Below are 20,148 nucleotides of genomic sequence, written 5' to 3'. Positions count from 1 at the left end.
AGCAGTGCTGTAGCTCTAAGCTTAACTCTTTATGACCCCCCAGAGAGGGTTCACTTAACGGCTGTGGAGAAGAACCTCAGCTTGCATGAATGAGGGCATTTGCTGGGGTAATGGGGCACTTAAAAGCAACAATTAACATCTTCTAACAAGATTAAGAAATATATTTCCTACTTGGCCTCTCTGAACCACTGAATTATTCTTCTCTTAATGCACATACAAACATGCTTTTATCCAAACTTACACTTATTCTATGTTTTATCAGTTCTCATGCCTTTAATTAAACCCATGTCCATGGCATTGTTAGCAACATACTGTACTGTTTGAGCTACAGGAATGTTAAAACAAACATAATTCGTGTCCATTATTTAACATGCGCTAACTGGTAATGCGTGTATGAGTGTAAATGAGTGCGGATGTTTATAATATGACATTAGTATTCACAGGTATTTGTATGTAAATCGTTGTTCTAGCAGACATATAATTACATTATTAATGTATTGACAGCATCCAACAGACAAAAAATATGAAAAAGTCCTGTGCCAATTTTAGATTTAGATTCAGTTTACAAAACATGAAAAAACTAAAAAAGGAATCCGCACACCAAAAAAAAGCAAAGTTCAAGATCCACTGAAAAGCAGTATTTTACTGAAGATTCTCATATAAAGTCACAACAGAATACCATAGTGCACTAACAAAAAGTGACTGTGCACAATAAAAATAATAATAATTAAAGCTGCAAGCAGCATTTATCGGTGTTCAAGCAGTTAAGGCATTTAAGATTTTTAACCACACAACCATCAAAAGACATTAAGTTTTATGTAGCAAGCATTTAACCACTGACATCATAGATGGAATTAGGGATGCACCGATATGAACATTTTGGCCGATACCGATAACCGATAATTCTTTACATTTGAAAGCCGATAACCGATATATTGGCCGATAAATCTAAATTAAAAAAATGTATATACTTTGATAGCCTGTATACATAAACAAAAAGGCTCACCATTAAAAGCCTTGTCTCAAACACTTTTAACATAAATCAAACATATACAATACAGTACAGCCTAGTTTGAACCAGTGTAAGATTCCTTAACTTTTAAAATAAATTTTACACTCCTATGGGCAACTTTCTTTATTAAAAAAATGGTAACACTTTATAATACGGTTTAATTTTGTTAGCATTAGTTAGCATGAACCAACAATTTTATAAGACATTTTTAAGAAAGTTGTATCTGTTAACATTAGTCAATGCACTGTGAACTAACATGAACACACATATTTTAATAACTACTATAACAAAGGCTATTGCTCTCTGTTAGTTAATGCATTAACAAATGAGACCTTATTGTAAAGTGTTATCAAAAAATCTATTGCCTAACAAAAAATAAAATACCTAAATAATGCAAACAAGTCATTGGATAACATTGGGCTGCATATAAAGAAACAAAATGGATCAATAAAATGGAATCGTCTCTGCACGGACAATAAGGAAATTATTTTTATCAAACCATATCGTTGATGAAAATAATACGAGAACAAAATAATGGTAGTTATTAATTATAACACAATATTTTTGAAAAAAATTAAACATTTTTAATATTACAGTGATAGTAAAAATCTTTAATAGCTTAGTTACTGTTTCAAATTACATTGCTGTGTGAGCTGCACGCGCTGAAGCTGAAGAGAACGAACGTTAAACCAAATCGCTTTGCTAGAAGGTTAATCAACTCAACGGTTGCTGAAGAAAGCAAACCCAAAGAATTTACAAATTTATTACAATAGTGAATACAATTATAATTATATGACAGTCCCAATCATAGCTTTTAATGTTTTGCATTGTTGTTCAATCTGCACGTGCTTAAGCTGAAGAGAACGAGCACCGGGAAACTGAAGAACTTTCTAGCAGGCTGTTTAAATCCACGAAACGCATCATATGTGAGATTAATCAGATATTTATTTTACATCAACTTTATATTACGACTTATCTGCACAAAATGACGTGAATGCACAATCGAACTTGTGCTGGTCACAATGTTGTAGTAATCCCTGTTCTGGACGCGCTATTCCCACAACAACGCGCTGAAACGCGGCAACTAAACCCAGAGAATTCACAACGTTTTATTACAATAGTGTTCTCATTATAATGGCATGTATATGACAGTCCCAATTATAGTTAGGAATGTGCATTGCTGTTTGAGCTGCGCGCACGCTAAATAGGCTATAAAGATGATCACCGGTACAATGAAGCGCTACTGCATCGTTCATTAACTCAACCAAACGCATCCTATATTAGATTAATAATATAGGATAATATATATAATATATATAATAATACAGATATATATACACAAAATAAACATATTACAACTTACAATGGCACAGAATGCTGCGAATGCTCAAGAGAACTTGACTATGCTTGTCATGAAGGCTTAACTCCATTGATGCGCTCTTTCCACAACAACGCGCTCGTCGCGCTGAAACACTGGCGAACAAGAATTCACAACATTCTTTTACAGGCGTTTTTATTATAATGTTATGAAGCCTATGTGACAGATTTGTGCTGCACATGTTGCACTGAACTGTATCTTCCTTTTCGTAGTGAATCCAATCATTCAGAACCATCATGGCGAACAGCGCGCATCTCTCAACTGAAGTAAATAATCTATTATCTATCGGCTTTGATATATCGGCCAAATTTTCTTATCGGATCGATAACGATAACATCAAAAAAGACCATTTATCGGCCGATATCGATATATGGTCGATATATCGTGCATCCCTAGATGGAATAGACCATGTTTTAGCATGATTTACCATGATATACCACATTTTAGAGTGATTTTTCATGATTTATTATGATATACCACATTTTAGAGTGATTTTTCATGATTTACCATGAATCTAGCATGATTTACCACGTTCTAGTATGATTTACTACGTTCTAGGATGATTTACCATAGAGCAGTGGTTCCCAAACCTGTCCTGAAGGACCCGTTTTCTCTGTCTCTCTAATCAATCACACCTGATTCAACTTATCAGCTCATTAAACTATGTGATTATGAGCTAATGATTTGAATCAGGTGTGTTTGATTAGGGTCCCCAACACTGCCATAGAATACCGTGATTCTAGCATGATTTACCATAGTTTATCATGATTTACCACCAGTGTTGTGCAAGTTACTCCCAAACTGTAATACATTATATATTACTTGTTACTGTTATTTAAAAGTAATTAATTACCTTACAATATTACTGTCTCAGAATTGTAATGCGTTACATTACTCCTGTATTACTTTTGAGTTACTTTCACCAAAATAACTATACAAGAGTAGAACTTAACATTCTAAAATGACTAGGCTGTAAGGATATGCCATATCATATGAAACCGAAATCGCGACACTCAGATCCACGAACCTGCAGAATCGCGACACACCCCTTCCAACTCCCAGCGTTATCAATACCGTCCAGATCCAATGCTAGCGCATCTTTAAATTACTATTAGTATTATCTGAAGTTAACTTAACATTATAAAATACGTAGACCTACACCACAAAACTAGTTGAGGATAAATTATTTAAAATTTGGGAATTCCAGCGTTATGGACATTACATTTGCAGTCAAAACTTGAAATATAAATTCTCAGAAAATGCATTAATACCAAAATATTGAAACGTCTGTTTATCCATAGGCTCCTCCCTGAAAGGAGTCCAGACATTAGAAAAATATCAGTCTACACATGCGTTTTATATTTAATATTAGGGAAATAGACAGTCATGCGTGACAAAAAAAAATCTTTAACTTTTAGGAGGCAACGATTTTTGTTGTTGTTGTAATTCTGTGAATTAAACTGCGCAAATCGGATGAAGAAGGGTTGGCTCTCCACAGAACATAAAATATTCATTTTATTTTATTTTTCGTGTTCGCATTTATGAGGAAAAAACAATGTTACAGACGTGACAGTTCTCCGTTATGGACGCGACCGCTATGAAGCGGCACTAAAAGACTGCTTTAAAACTTTCACAGAGACCTTACACACACAAAGCCTTTCTTTAAAGTGAATTTCGTTTTGTATTAATTGTATCTTAATTTTAATCAATGTTTCGTCAACCAATTGCCTGGATTTAAGCGCGTGAACTGGAGCGCGTCTCATAAATGAACCGAAACTCAGCGTATAAGGTAGCCTATTCACGGACTTGAAAAATATATCTATATTGAAATGTCTACTTGTAAACAGAACAATTCAAAACGAAAGAAAACAGACTGCTCTCTGCTTATGAAATGAAATGTGCATTTCTCTCTGGTGCATTCACTAGGCTACTGCGAAGATCGCGAGGCAGCATCGTCAACTTCATCTTGACTTTATTAATAAACAATTAAAATGTCTCCTTGCTATATTTGACATATTCATAATCATTGCTTTTGCCGGTTCTTTGTGACAGCTTTTAGGTGCTTTATCGGCAGCGCCGCCGCCCTTATGAACGCGTCACCACCGCATCAAAAACATGATTGCGTGATGAAAACATGAAAAATAGCACATAAACATAGCCTAACTGTTTAGAAAAAAAAACACAGAACGAATAGCCTAATGCCCATACGTCCATCTCGCGAATGTATAGTCTTCTTCATGCCATCTTCACCATTAGCTACTTTTCCACTGGCCAGCGTGAGCACAGAGGCCGAAATCATACCTCACGGCACTCCTGTAAAAAATAAATCGCTATACAAATATATCAGACGCTGCCATTTAGTCTTTATTTACAGACTTGGACACCACACGCGGCTATTGACTGACCACGAACAGGTAATTTAGCCTACTTGCATTTTTCATTCGTTAATGTCTCGCGGTCTTGCTGTTTTTTGTTGTTGTTTGTTTTACAATTAAAACTAAAAGTCTGTTGTAACGCAAGCCTTACTGAACATGTACCGAGTAAAATATTACTGAAAATTGATAAGTAATGCCTTACACTACTGCGTTACAGCAAAACGTAATATGTTACTGTAATGCATTACTTTTGTAACGCGTTACTCCCAACACTGTTTACCACATTGCTAGCATTAATGTGAAGTGTCAGTACAAATGAAGTGATAAACTCTGACAAAATATGATTGTGTTATAATAGTAATTGTTATACAAGTGATTTTATAGTGTCTAAATATGAATGCACCTGTTAAAAGACTTCACTAATAAGTAGAATGAGCCAATAAGTGGTCTTCTACTGCCCTCTGGTGGCCACTTTCATTTTGACAGGCTTGATTTTCACCAGTATTCTGCACTAAAGCAAACCAGTTTTTCAATTTTAACTCCTTTATGCAAGCTTACACAAGCTTACACACACACACACACGCACACACACACACACACACACACACACACACGCACACACACACACACACACACACACACACACACACACACACACACACACACACACACACACACACACACACACACACACACACACACACACACACACAAACACACACACAATCATTATGAAAATATATTTGAATGGTATTTCATACATGTCTTTGCAAACTATTAATCAGATTATTCAGAATTTATTCAGAAACATAGGACTACACACACATTCTGTTGATACAGACAATTGAACTATGTCTCATTCAGGATTCACATTTTTAACAATGTGACAGAATTGTCAATAGTGATACTTCAATAGATGAAATTTGATTTAATGTGATTGTAAATGTTAAAATAGTAATTTAGTAAAGTCTAAATAGTAATTTTGTCACACTACTCAAGTATAATTCATATTTTAAACAGCAGGGGGCAGTATAATACTACTTATTGGCTTAATATGCCATTATATTCATTTAATTTTCTCCTTTTTAACTGTTATAGAGGCAAATTTTGTCCGACCTGTCTGAATTTTTTCATGATTGTTTGGAGTCATATGGCACATGTTCTGACTTGTTTTTAAGAAGATCTGAGCATTCATTGAAGAGATATAGGCTTTCGGGGACACTTTGTCAAAGCCACATTTTGAAGTGACCCTATTAAAGTCATCCAAATGCAGAAGTTCAACTTTTTCTGATAATTATTGATCTAATGAGTCCAGAGTATTGTACTGCACTGGTTTTGAACATTCTGATATGAACATTAAATGATCATAGATTGAATAGACCATTCACAGAGAATACAGGTAATTTACCATAAGAAAAACATTGTTTCAAAGCTTTTTAACAGTTATAGCGCCACCTATGGTCCGATCTCCATTAGAGATGCTCTGATCAGAGGCGATCTAGCACTGAAATGTTTTTTTTTTTATCAAGTGATCAAAGTGCTCGTTGCTGCAGCGATCAGTGGCGCAGATACCGCGTTCTGTTGTGGCTCGCGCGGTGCACGGTCTTCACTCGGACGCGCGCTTCAATCCGTTGGGAGACTCTCTATTCGTTCCGGTGAAGGAGAACTCATGTTGCCACTGCCAAGCTCCACTATGCTGTAATTTACGTCACGTGATCGGCTTTTTTGATCGGCACTTATGGGGTTCGCCGATCAATCTATTTTTAGCCAATATCGGCCGATTATGATCGGCGTCCGATTAATCGGAGCATCCCTAATCTCCATAAAATTTGGCATGCTTTTTAAGGATCTTCTGTCACATATGCTCACACATTTTTTGTGAAGTTCTGAGTTTTCGTATAGATATACATACAAAATATACGGATATACATCTTGTCCGTCTTGAGCCAAGGATCACAGTGGTGTAAAAAGCTTGACGCTAGGACCAACGGTCGAGGAGTTATGATCAATTCAGTACTTTTGGTTGCTGTAGCGCCACCTATGGGCCAATCGGGGTCATACTCTGATAGGTTCTCCCCACACGTGAGGCCTGCCATCCGGCCGAGTTTCAAGTCTCTAGACCTTACGGTTTGGGCTGCATGATAGATTTTAGGGGATTTTTTTTTTTCAAATAGCAATTACAATAGGTTTTCAGCACTTCGTGCTTGAACACCTAATAATAATGAGAACCTTTTTGACAGTTATAGCGCCACCTATGGTCCGATCTCCATGAAACTTTGCATGCTTCTTCACCATGTTATGACACATATGCTCATAAATTTTTGTGAAGTTTTGAATTTTCGTTTAGGATTTATAGGCTTTTGACTGTATTTTGCCCCGCCCCTTTTCTAAATGACCCTGTTACAGGCACCAAAATGCAAAATGTCAACTTTTTTTCGATAAGTATTGATCTAGAGAGTCCAGAGAATAGGCCTAGAATGGTTTGGTTCCGATCGGGCGAAAAACCAGGGACTAGTTCGCAAAAGTAGGTTTTGGACAAAATCCGACATAACGGAGATATGCATCTTGTCTGTCTTGAGCCAGGGATCACAGTGGTGTAAAAAGCTTGATGCTAGGACCAACGGTCTATGAGTTATGTGCAATTTAGTACTTTTGGTTGCTGTAGCGCCACCTATGGGCCAATCGGGGTCATACTCTGATAGGTTCTCCCCAAAAGTGTGGCCTACCATCTGACCAAGTTTCAAGTCTCTAGGCCTTACGGTTTGGGCCGCACGATGCGTTTTAGGGGATTTTTTTTTTTTCAAATAGCAATTACAATAGGTTTTCAGCACTTCGTGCTTGAACACCTAATAAAAAAAAACTTTCAGTCCATCTACTTTGAATCTTTTTGGGGTGTGGATTCCTTTTTTTGTTTGACAGCATCTAAAACAAATATTTTATGAACTAACAATTACTGACTTAAAAATGTTACAGTAGAATATTTTAGTTTAATAGAATATTGAATTTGTTCAACGCCTTTATATATTTATTTTTAGATTAGTGTAACTCATTTTGAAGGATTCCCTCACTTTACCCAAGCCTAACTTTTAAAACAAATTACATTAATACATAATTTATTTTTAATTTTATTTCCTTAAAAATGTATAAATACAGTAAATGTACAGTATATTGTCAATTTGTTATTTGTTTGTAATTTATTATATAATTTGTATATAACAATTTGTTATTATAATAAAATTATTATTGTTGTATCTAAACATCAATAATAGTACACTATAGAAATATATTCACACGCATTTAAATATAATTAAATAATATTAACAAATATATATATATATAATATAAAGGATTTGTAAAGACACAAATTTACATTCCTAAAGACATTTATGTTTTAGATGCTGTCAATACATCCAAATAATTATGTTTTATTATAAATATCCAAACAATGCATATGTCACCATTTCGTCTGAATACCTAAAAATACTAATGAGATCAGAGTGGTAAGTGTGCTTGTCTAAGTTTATTCTTAAAGCACCCTCTATCTATTCAGACTGCACATAAAATAGTCCCAATCACAATTGTATAGTTATTGTAAAACTAATTAGACATGAGCTATAAAACCTATGAGAATATATTTCACAAGCTTCTTATGAATCCTATTTCATTCATCATTATGGGAGGGTGTTTATAGAGATTAAATCCATCAAGGAGAATAGCTCATTTGTTGTAGGCTGATATGATTAACGTGTTTACTTCATTTGCTTAAAACTGCAAACAGCACATCTGAGCTTATGAGCTGAATGTTGGACAAGAGACTGGAGTACTGAAATACACCCATCCATTTACAAAATGCATCTGTGGGAGGTGTGTTGTGTGTGGGCAAAAGGTACGAATCTAACTTGAAAGTGTTTGCTATATGTAGTCTAGCATCTAGGTGGCCCACAGGAGTCAGATTGAATGCTCATTGGTTAGAAACTGAACAGAAAGGCTTTGTATAATGCTCATATTGTGGATTACGTGTATGCATTATTTTTCGCTGAATATATTTATCTCAGATCTTGAGGGCAACTGCTGTGCTGAGTCTCCAAAATTAAGTAACCACTTAATTGGCAGCATCCAAGAGGTGAAAACAATGTTGTGTGTCACAGTGCTAATGGGCATTAACATGTTTATAAATAACCGATTGCATATAGAGCTTCATTTGTGACTCATTGATTGTGATTTCCCTCCACTAGTGTTATGGAGACTATAGTATGTAATGTTTCCACACTGATAACAAGCCATTTGAAAAATGTGAACTCGCTAGCATTTGTTCCTCGCAGAGGTTCTCCACTCTGTCTAGCTCAAGGTTGCCAGCACTTACTCTCATAAGTGGCATAATTTGTGGAGAGGCTGGAGGTAATAGAACCCAGGATAAGGGTAGAAATGATTCAGAGCTTCATCAAGTAGAAACACACATAATGATGCTGACATTCGGGATATCAGCGGACCCTGGGGTTCTTTTAAATGAATTCAATGCACTGTTATGTCAGTATAACAGTGAATCGGTGTCTTGCACAGTCTAAGATGTTACATTTGTTTTGATCAGGTCTAATGTAATTTTAAGCCAAAATCGTCAGTCACTGTAAAAAGATGGAGTGACGTTCATAGGCATCTTGGAAACCTCAGCTGGGAATTTAATCTAGTCTGGATGCTTGTCTTGACTTCATTGCCACCTTTGTGAGAGTCCCCCGATCAGACAGATTTAACCCTTTTGGATGAGAGGATATGCATCTTTAGTGAGACGGCTGAAAAAAAATGTCATACTAAATTGTGAGGTTTGCTTTGTCTGCTGTTATGTCTTGCACAAAGTTGAGTGTTTTTGAGTACCATTAATTTGTATGGACAATCAATGAGTCACAAAGGATGGTTGTTCAGGTTCTATCTGAATAGGGATGAGCTCTACAGACTCAGTGACTGACGGCAGGGCGAGGCTTTGCCCAGTGGAAGACAGGGTTTATGACAGGGAAACCGAACAGTGGATAATACAATATACGGGATTACTGCTAGGGATTCAGCACATCTGGAGCACTAAGCCCAATTGACCGTTCGCAAAGACCCGCCCTCTTTAGTTACTGTTGCTATGTCCGACAAGCAACACCGCTTTCACGCCACACCATGTTCTCACGCGGTGAAAAATACATCACAGAGCAGAGAAGACACTGACAACGCACTGACAATGTGCTGACAGACAGGACAGACCAGGTTACTTTTGATATGAAACAAAGTCTCACCTTTCAAATTTGGTCATTTTTTAAAGAAATTTAAACAATAAATACCGTTTTGTGACTCTTTAATGTGTCTGACAGATCGCTGTAGAGCCTCAATTAAAGCTGCTCGTGAACCGATCATCTCTTCCTTCTAGTTAATTTATAGCATCAAATAAACATGAATGAACATAAGAGGGAATGTTTTTTTAACCGCATAAAGACATCGGTACACACCGTTTTTTCAAGTTCAAATCCTCCAAAGTTAATCTACTAACTCTCCTGACTGCTTTGTCGGACAAAAATGGCGGATTTGGCGGATTATGATTGGTCAGATCACCTGTCAATCAAACTCCCTGCGAAGGGTCAATTATGCAGACTCACCTGAAAAGGGGTATAACATGAGTAATGGGCTTGGTTTTGAATTCCACTGCTGAGTTTGGCTACTGATAGGTGCTGAAGGTTAGAAAGATGTACAGGGTTTGCCGAACAGGAAACACATATGCACATAGCAACGACAAGGCTGGGTCTGCCTTGTCATGAGGAAACACTTGCAGGTTCACCACCTGATCCCTAAAAGGAGTAGTGAGAACCTTGGGCACGTACACCAGCCGTGAGAGTATGCTGGCCAATCTCCAGGCATGTTTCGCTGACAGAGCACTCCTGCAGGTTCTCAACCCTGTTGATGGAACTAAGCACAGTCAGGGGGGGCATCTACAATGAGAGGGTGCTTAACTCGAACGGACTCTAAAGGGTCCAACTGAGGGCTCCATGTAGGACCATAAAGTCTACAGAGAGGTCCTAGTGGGGAATAAGGCCCAGCCACCAAAGATCTCCTACCCGTAATGATCAGCCTTAAGACTGCTTAGTATCAGCATGGAGCCAGTCTTTGACTACAGGATGCTAAGGCAGCACTGCCTTTTTTTTTTGGAGGACTTAAACTCCTGGCGCCTCTTGAGGAACCTGATAATCAGCTTGAGTTTTCCTAAGGACCTCCCGTCCACTGCATTATGTTGTGCCTCAAAATGAAGCACTGATCCAATTACCCATCCGCGAAGAGACAGCACTTTTATATACATGCGTGTAGGTTACGAGCACCTCAGAGCGGCTCTGTCAGGCCCGGTCAGGGCTAAGCACCCTCAATCGCAAGCAAGCAAGAGCAACCTCAGTTGATACTGTAAAAATATATTGGGGAAACAGATTTGGCAAATGCTCCTGTACATATTTCTATTTGCAAGCTAGAGAACGTCAAATGTATGTACAACATGTTTTTACAGTGGTGAGCAATCTGGCACAGACATAGTTATTGATCTCTTGAACGAAATGGGCAATCAGAGGTGTTTAAGTTAGTCAGAATCCACTTATTCTCAAAATGCCAGAGTTTTAATACAGTGCTGAGTAATGCAGGTTTGTGAAACCTCTCATTAACAAAGTGTAGACAAGATGTAAGATAGAGATTTATTGTGTATTGTTGGCAACTTCAGTGATTATAATGGAACTTTGCGAGATCACGATGAACTGACAAAATTCCAGTGTTTAAGTGATTGTAAAGAGGGGACTTGCTTTCGAAGCTACAGCCTACATAATCCATTGATTAAAACTATTGTTTTTCATGCTGCTAAGAGGTCCGGCGGCCAATTGCATGCTGCAGAGTTTTGCAAGGGACATTTATATATGAATGCTGGATTCAATCTGCATGGGACAGAAATATGACATTAAAATAGCAACGCATTAAAGCAATGTAAATGCAGACTAATAGATTCATAGAAAAATATTCTTAGCAAAATATTTTTGAAATTCTATTCCAGTTATTGGTAAAAGTGATGATTTGTAAATAATATAAATGTCTCACTGTACAATGCTGTGGTGCAGCTGTTGTTTAGCCTACATCTGCACTTTACTAGATCATCCTCAGAAATTTCAGAAGCATCCTCAGTGATTTGATTCTGGAACTGGGCCTGGGCTTCGTTCACAGTAGATGCTGCTCCACATGAACTGTTATCAATCACATGTGTGGAGTGTGTCTCAGACTCCATCTCTGCATATGCTGTGAGTTTGGGTTGCTTATAACGTTCATCTTGGATCACAGTGTGCACCATTTTATCAGATTTGTAAGGTAAATAATTTATATTGTAAATAAACGATGTAAATGTGGCTTGTGTACTTTCATAGTCAAGTGGTAGAACTTTTGCGAAGTGTGTCAGAGGTTGTGGGTTCTGATCCGCACTCGTATAGTTTTTTTTCCTCATCAAAACCGAAAATGTTTATCAGTGGTTGTATATCAAGCAGGGACACGTTTGTGTGCATTTTGTTTTGTGATTTCACCGGAACGAATAGAGATTCTCTGCAACGGCGATAGATTGAAGGATTTGATCTGCTGTAAAGTGTAACACCATCAGGCCATTAGCACCCTCTGCAGGCATTTGTTATAATGCATAATGTACAATGTACATAAGATGATTGTTTATATTATGTATTTTAACAGTTTTGTTCTATTAAACCATATGACTACTTGTTTTTGATACAAAAAAAGTACTTTATGTATTACTCGAATAATCATCAAAATAATAGACCGATTACTTGATTACCAAAATAATCGTTAGTGACAGCCCTACTCCTATGCATCGACACAAACGGAGTAACTGTCAACGGGGATGCCATAAGTCCCAGGAGCCTCTGAAACTGTTTCAGTGAGACTGCAGTTTTCTGTCTGAATAAGTTCTGGCTGTTCAGCCTAAACTTTGCAAGTTCTGCCATGAGACATGCCATCATATTAACTGAGTCCAACTTGACCTGAAGCCCCGACCGGCTGAGTGTTTAAGCACCAGATCCCTGTGCACACGGAATAAATCCCAAGAATGTGCAAGAACTAGCCAGTCGTCGAAGATATTTGAGAATGTGAGTACCCACTTTCCTTAGTGGTTGCAAAGGCAGTCTCCATGCCTTTTGTGAAGATGTGAGGTAACAAGGACAGCCTGTAGGGGAGGACCTTGTACTGATATGCTCGTCCCCAAAGGGAGAACCATAGGGACAGTCTGTACAGAGGGAGAAACGAGAGATAAGAGTACACGTCTTTTCAAATCAATCTTGATGGCGAACGCACATTAAAATGCTTTTTTGGAAGAAACTGTGAAGCGTGTTCTGGCAGTAAAAAGATACCTTCCACGACTATGCTCCTCGTGCACCACTAGGAAGAAAGTAACTGGGGTGGAGCGGCGCTCCAAGCCCAGAAACCAATAATCTAATCGTGAACGCTCGGGGCAGGAGGAATCCACTCGAGCCCAATGTGTGTGGTAGCCCGGGCAAGCAAAGCAGCCATCTCAGGATCAGACTCAGTCTGTGCAACCACCTGTTGATGGGGCCCAGGTGAGTCATCCACATCAGAAGGCAAAAACAAACCCTCAACCGAGGTGACTTTCTGCTTAGAAAAGCAGGAATGTCACAAGACTTACAACCACAAAGTTCGCATGGTCATGCTCTTGATATGTGTGCTGCCATCCACAAAAGCTGTTCCAGCCTGGGCATGGCCCAAACTGCAGCCATCTGATGTAGATGGGTGACGACCACATCCAGAAATACATGCACGGTAAAGCGTCTTTAAAAATACGTTCTTTGTCAGTGTTTGCTTTTTTAGAGGAAATCTCTCTTTTATAGAGAAACTCTCTTGTTAGAGAATATTCTCTTTTTGAAATTTCTCTTTCTAGTTTCTCTTTAAAGCACCCTGCAGGCGAAACTCTTTTGCACTTATTTATGCATATGGGAGAGAGAACCGCTGAAATGCGTCGTAGAAATCCAACAAAGCTTCTAGGCAGAGGTGAATGGAGAGAGAATCACAGATGAGTCTTCTCGGCCCCAAAGAACAAATCTGAATGAGTGGATGCAAGCCATCTCCTTTTATACCCATATGCCCAGAGGAGTGGCATGCAAATTCAACTCACCAATTCTCATTGGCCTTTCCTGAAGTATTAGAGGTGTTTGAGGCTCCCAAGTGCAACCACTAGTGTCACTGCACAATGTTGATGTGAGTGACAGATATAGCAGGTAAGTAATAGCAGGTACACTGTAAAAAAAAAAAAAAAAAAAACGGAGAAAAATGCTATTATAAAAACCTGTTAATTGATTTATTGTTACTATACCATACATGTGCAATTTTAAATTATTTACATTGCATTACATATATTTTTACTGTAAAGAACTACAGATTTCCATATCATTTAATGTAAAATAAAACAGTATAAGGACATTCACAGAAGATCCAACACATCACATATGAACATATTTTATTTAGTATTGCTTCTTCTCATTTTTGTTATCAGTATGTACTTTAGGGCATTTTGTGTGACATTTTATGTTATTTAGTTAATGTTTGTTGCATTATTTTAGCATCATGTATGTTTTGCATTTTTTTTGTGTGTGTGTGTGACCGAGTGCACAGTCTCTATAGGAATATTTGCCATGTGTTATACAGTATACAGGTCAATTATGATTAACTCTAATTCATCATTTGGCTTTCTGTTATTGATAGTCCAAGTAGGTATATAAGATTATATCTTTGAATGAAATATATAGGCCTGTTTCACAGACAAGGCTTAAGCCTAGTCTTAACTGAAAGCAACTTTCACTGACATTTGACATATCTTAAAATATGTCAGTGCCATTGTTTTGTCTCAAGAAGCACACCAGTTATGATTTTTTCTAAGCCAGGTTTATAAAAGATGAATGCCCTAATTTAACTAAGGCCTACTACTACTGACTTAATTTTAAGCCCTGTCTGTGAAACCAGAGGATAAGGTTTTAAGAAAAATATACACACACCGGCCACTTTATTGGGTACACCTGTTCAACTGTTTGTTTACACGAATATCTAAGCATCTCTCACAAAACTTTGAACCTTAAAGCAGATGGGGTTCACAGCAGAAGACCAAAACGGGTGCCCCTCCTGACAGCTAAGAATAGGAAACTAAGTCTACAATTTACACAAGCGCATCAAAATTGGCCAATAGAAGATAGGAAAAATTGTTGCCTGGTCTGATGGGTCTTGATTTCTGCTGTGACATTCAGATGGTAGGGACAGAATTTGATGTGAACAACATGAAAGCATTGATCCATCCTGCCTTGAACCAATGGTTCAGGCTGCTAGTGCTGGTGGTGTAATAGTGTAGGGATATTTTCTTGACACACTTTTGGCCCCTTAGTATCAATTGAGCATCATTTGAACACCACAGCCTTCCTGAGTATTGTTGCTGACCATATCCATCCCTAATGGCTACTTAAGCAGGAAAACGTACCATCCCAGCTAACAAAAATATGTTCTTAGAATGTTTAGCTAACATTCACAATAGGTTATGAAAATGTTACTTTTGAATGTTTTTTAAACGTTGAAAACGTCCAGTTTTTTTATGTATTAACGTTTTTTTCTTGGTTAATGTGAACGTTAAAGGAACATTCCATTCAATAATTTTGAAAATGTTATGAAAAAGTTATTTCTGAATGTTTTTCAAACGTTGAAAACGTCAATTTTTTTTATGTATAAAGAACATAAGACCATTCCAGAAACATTATTTCAGGGAATTTTTTACTAACATTTACATAACTTTTACATAACGTTAGTGAAAGTTATGGGAACGTTCCCTATCTGGGAAGTCACAAAGCTCAAATCATCTTAAACTACTCAAATGGGCTCCACAGTCGCCAGATCCCAATCCAATAGAGCGCCTCTGGTAAGTGGTGGAATGGGAGATTCACATCATGGATGTGCAGCTGACAAATCTGCAGCAACTACATAATGTTATAGGGCCCTATTTTAACAATCTGAAACGCAAGTATCAAATGCAAAATGCAAGTAACTTTATGGGCGGATCTCGGGCGCTGTTGGTATTATACCGGCGGGATAAATTACTCTTGCAACCGACGCAAATCTAAAATGGGTTGGTCTGAAGTTGCCAAATTACTACCAGATGTGGTTTGGGCATAACATGAAAAACCAATCGGAGCATCATCTCACATTCCCTTTAAAAGCAGGCGTGCTTGTTCCATGGCGGATTGCTATTAAGATGGCGGATTTGCCAGGCGCACGCCAGGAGCGGTTCACAGCCGAGGAGACGTTCTTGTCAGGGCCGTAAAAGACAGAGAAGTGACATTGTATCGGGATGGGAGAAACCCACCCAAATTAGCTTTGGTTAAACAGGCGTATAATAATTTGGGTAAATGTTTAAGCTAGATTTATGCCTATTTTTCACATCTTCATGGACACCATAATGATTTCCCTTGTTTGGTAATATTTTTCCTTGTAATTATGTATGGTTTGCAAAAATGGGAACTGTTGCTCTGTGTAAATGAGAGAAGCAAAGTGTATGCGCGTTGTGCATACGCTACATTATGGCCAAGCATGCGCCCTTAAAATAGCATCTGAATAACGCGCCACTGACTTTAGATTAGGTTTTTCCTGGTCTGTGGCGGAATTGTTTTCTGAAACTGCAAAATAGCACCAGGGAACATTTCCGCCGGAACACGCCTCCTCTTTTCGCTGAACCGCCCACGGGAGCGCAAATTCATTCCCTAATTTACCAACGTGCGTCTGTGGAGGGAGAAGTCTGCTGTGCATCGGGTGCAAAATAGGAATGATACATGCGTCGGTGTACAAAGTCAATTGCACTGGGTGCAAGATAGGGCCCATAATGTCAATATGGACCAAAATCTCAAAGGAATGTTTCCAGCAGTGAAATCTATGCCATGAAAAATTAAGGCAGTTCTGAAGGCAAAACAGTGTCCAACCCAGTACTAGCAAGGTGTACCTAATAAAGTGGCAGATGAGTGTACAATATGCCATCCCGCAATAACTGAAACATTGTCACCACATTTATTATGCTGAACTCCAGCTTTTTGGTAAATTTAACAGGATATTTTTTTACACTGTAACTTCAAAAAAAGAGAAAAGAAATAAAAAGGCCAAAAAACATCCGGGCAGAGATTACTACTCTACCCCGTAGCTGACCCCTGTTTCATTCTTGTAATGCAATCCCGCATCCACACTACCAACTTTTTTTTGTTTTGTTTGTTTATTTTATTGATGATTCACTGTGGCCCATTTGCTTTTCCACTCAACCTCCATTTTTTGGCAAATTCTGAATTGGAGTCCGTCATGGCCATTAACTGTTTATTACAGATCTGTTCTGAGGCTTAGCATTTGTGAAATCCTGTAAATGAGTGTTAGCTAGGAATTCCAGCATCATGCTGCTATGTGTTAAAAGGATGTGCAAAATTTATGTCGAGTTCACAGCTCACCTGTGGGTGCGTCTGTCACTTTCACAAACACCTCTCTGGCTGCTAAGGCTATTTAAGTGTGGCACGGGGTAAAACGTTCTCTGTTTCAGCAGCTACGACCTGCAGCTGAAAGCTCTAGAAGGTTTGACAGTGATCTTTGCATCCTCAAACAGCAAGGCAGGATGTTACTGAACAGAAGTACTGCCACCAAATAGATGGGCTCTGCATATAAATGTTAAACACATACTAAATCCCTCATTTTCATGATTTCATTTATGATGTTTAGCTGAAATGTTATAGAAATAATGATCTCAGATGTAATTCGTCTAATGTCTTCCGTCTACGAAGTGTCTCGCAATTGACAGAACCGATCAATAAAGAACTTGATGTGCAACAGAGGGCAGGCAATTCAATGGGCTAATAATAATAAGACCAGAGGTTTTAAACAGGGAGTATGTTATTCTACTGTAGGGATGGGACCATACTGAGTCTGCCAATTTTTTATTAATTAAATTAAGTTTTGTAAAAAATTAAAAATAAATAAAATGATATATTATTATTATGAATGACTGAAAACAATAATAAACATTATTGACAGAGCACTATAAGTGTGGGATTCCAAAAATACACTGGTTTGAAAATCATACATTTGAATTAGTGTAACAAAACCAAAAAAAAATATTTTTTTATTTCCTTAGGATTTGCACCTGTTTTGGAAAAGTCAGTAACTTTATTTTAACAATTAAAAATGTCATCAAAATGTCAGAGTGTGTTTGTGGATATTTTATTATGCATTCAGAACGCACACATCCAGACTTTTGAATATATTATTGAAACCTTCACATAAATGTTTTATAATAATATAACATACACTACCACTAAAACAGGTTGACTTTATTAGAAGGAAAATAGAAAATCTTTTGAGCCTTTCAAATAGCCTTTTCAAACCCATTTAAAATGTATTTGGTTTTCAACATGTTAAACATGTTACTATTATTGTGAGGTCATTTCATTTGGCCCTAGCAAAGCTGTACACATGGCTTTACCGACGCTGAATTTCTCTCTGCCCTAAACAAGCACTCTCGAGTTAAGCCTAGGCTACTTGTACAGTAAATGGATGAATATCTCACAACATGACAATAGGGGAAAAATGCGACAATAACACAAAAGAGCCACGAACAATGATCACTAAGCACAAAAACAAGTTGATAAACCCATTAGGGAACGTGATGTCATAGTATGTGCCTTATTAATAATTATTTTGTTATTTCAAACCCACGGCGTTTTATCGTTACATTACTCGGCACTATCACCTGCACTTAAAACAGTTTCGAAAATCTCACGTATCGATGCAACGTCGACAATCGCAAACCTCAACTGTTTTTCTTGCGCTCTCACTCTTCTTTCTTTCTTTTTTGATGGGTATCCTGAAAATCACGTGTTAAACAACTTTTCGGTGTTAATGCGGTCAATGCCCTAATTAATTACTACAGGAATAATCAAAACATGCAACACTTGAGAGGCAATCGCGCGCAGAGAAACAGCATCTCAACCTCACACATGTTCACCGACAGGTAGCCTACATTTTTATTCGGCATCTTCACGACTGCTTCCCTCACAAACTCTATAGCAATCTATAAACTTGAACATGGGTCGAAATGAAAGATACCATGATGTCCTAGTTTGTTTCAACAGATGTTCCGCCTTGTTTGCGGTGCTATTTGATAAAACAGGAAACGCTTAAAAAGGAAAGACATAAAACAAAAATCAAAGACAATATACCCAAACATCTAAAGTTGTTTTACCTGCTCGGATTGGCACAGAGTACGCACGGGATGTATGAGGAAATCCAAACTTTGAAGACTGCGAGCCCTTGATCGGCTGTTAATGGCTCGTTTATGAGAGACGCATTAGATCGGCGCAGTTCTGACAAGACTATATGCGAGCAATGCTGCTGTCTGTCCCTCCCTCCCTCTCTCTTTCTCTCTTCCCCAGAGAAATAAATAATCTCTGCTTTCATCTGGATCACTGAATATCTCCCTCCTTCCTCCCTCCAGTTTGCGCTCTCTCTCTCTCTCTCTCTCTCTCTCTCTCTCTCTCTCTCTCTCTCTCTCTCTTTCTCTCTCTCTCACACACACACACGTTTCCATTGAGTTCTATTGTGTTTATACGGTGTTGATATTTTCTCAAAACCCTCGCACAAACATTTATAAATTTGTAGATCATAATTAAAAAAATGTTTAATTAGCCATTTTACTTGCCCGCAATGGATGAGATTTTAGAGCCAACTATTTTTGCTTTCGCAGCCAGAGCCATCACTAAAACTCACAGGGCCCGGGACTACATATTATGGACCTTCTCTTCGGGAGCAAATGAGTTGGCTATACTCTATTTGACCTTTTTGGGCCCCTTCATCAGTGGGCCCCTGCAATCTAGCAGAGCCTTCATAAAAATAAATAAATCCATAAATCAATAAAAAACAAACATGCAATGTCCAATACACCATTATACATTATACTCTCTTTATGCATAATTGTACACGCACACATAGGCCCTATATCAGATTTGACTGAATTGGCTGTTTGTTTTTCTGTAATCGATGGGACAGTATGCTTATAGCATCCGAACGGATTTGCAGTGACTAAATCACTGGTTCTCCATCCTGGACCTGGGCACTACACATTTGGGATTTTATTTATCACCTGATTTATATCAGTGGCTCTTTAGCAGAGACTGCAAGACCTGAACTGGGAGTGTAATGTTTAAAATGTGCAGAGCTGGGGCCCTCCAGGACTAGGACTGAGAAGCACTAGCAGATTGCAAGCGACAGGATTACTACATCGGATTAAACTGCAACAAACATCATTTCATTAT

At 37.9% G+C, this 20,148-nt stretch overlaps 1 protein-coding gene across 3 annotated transcripts in view; it reads right to left on the bottom strand.

Moving 5' to 3' along the window:
* Positions 1-19,388, bottom strand: part of camkvl (CaM kinase-like vesicle-associated, like) — a 55,004-nt gene extending 35,616 nt beyond the window's left edge. Inside the window, exons 1-2 of one of the 3 annotated variants that reach the window (XM_077214482.1) lie at positions 19,080-19,388; positions 13,950-14,071 (exon numbers count right to left, since the gene is read on the bottom strand). The gene's annotated coding sequence lies outside the window, so the exon portion shown is untranslated. The remainder of the gene's footprint in view (positions 1-13,949; positions 14,072-19,079) is intronic. The other 2 variants (XM_077214485.1, XM_077214481.1) reach the window with 2 other exon arrangements.
* Between the last annotated feature and the right edge of the window lie 760 nt (positions 19,389-20,148).

This window comes from Siphateles boraxobius, unplaced genomic scaffold (assembly GCF_051911475.1).
Source record: "Siphateles boraxobius isolate OS27281-9 unplaced genomic scaffold, OSU_SipBor_1 68, whole genome shotgun sequence".
Lineage (NCBI taxonomy): Eukaryota > Metazoa > Chordata > Actinopteri > Cypriniformes > Leuciscidae > Siphateles > Siphateles boraxobius.
Note: the sequence above shows the minus strand (reverse complement) of the source record. Positions and strands in the feature narration are given on the sequence as shown.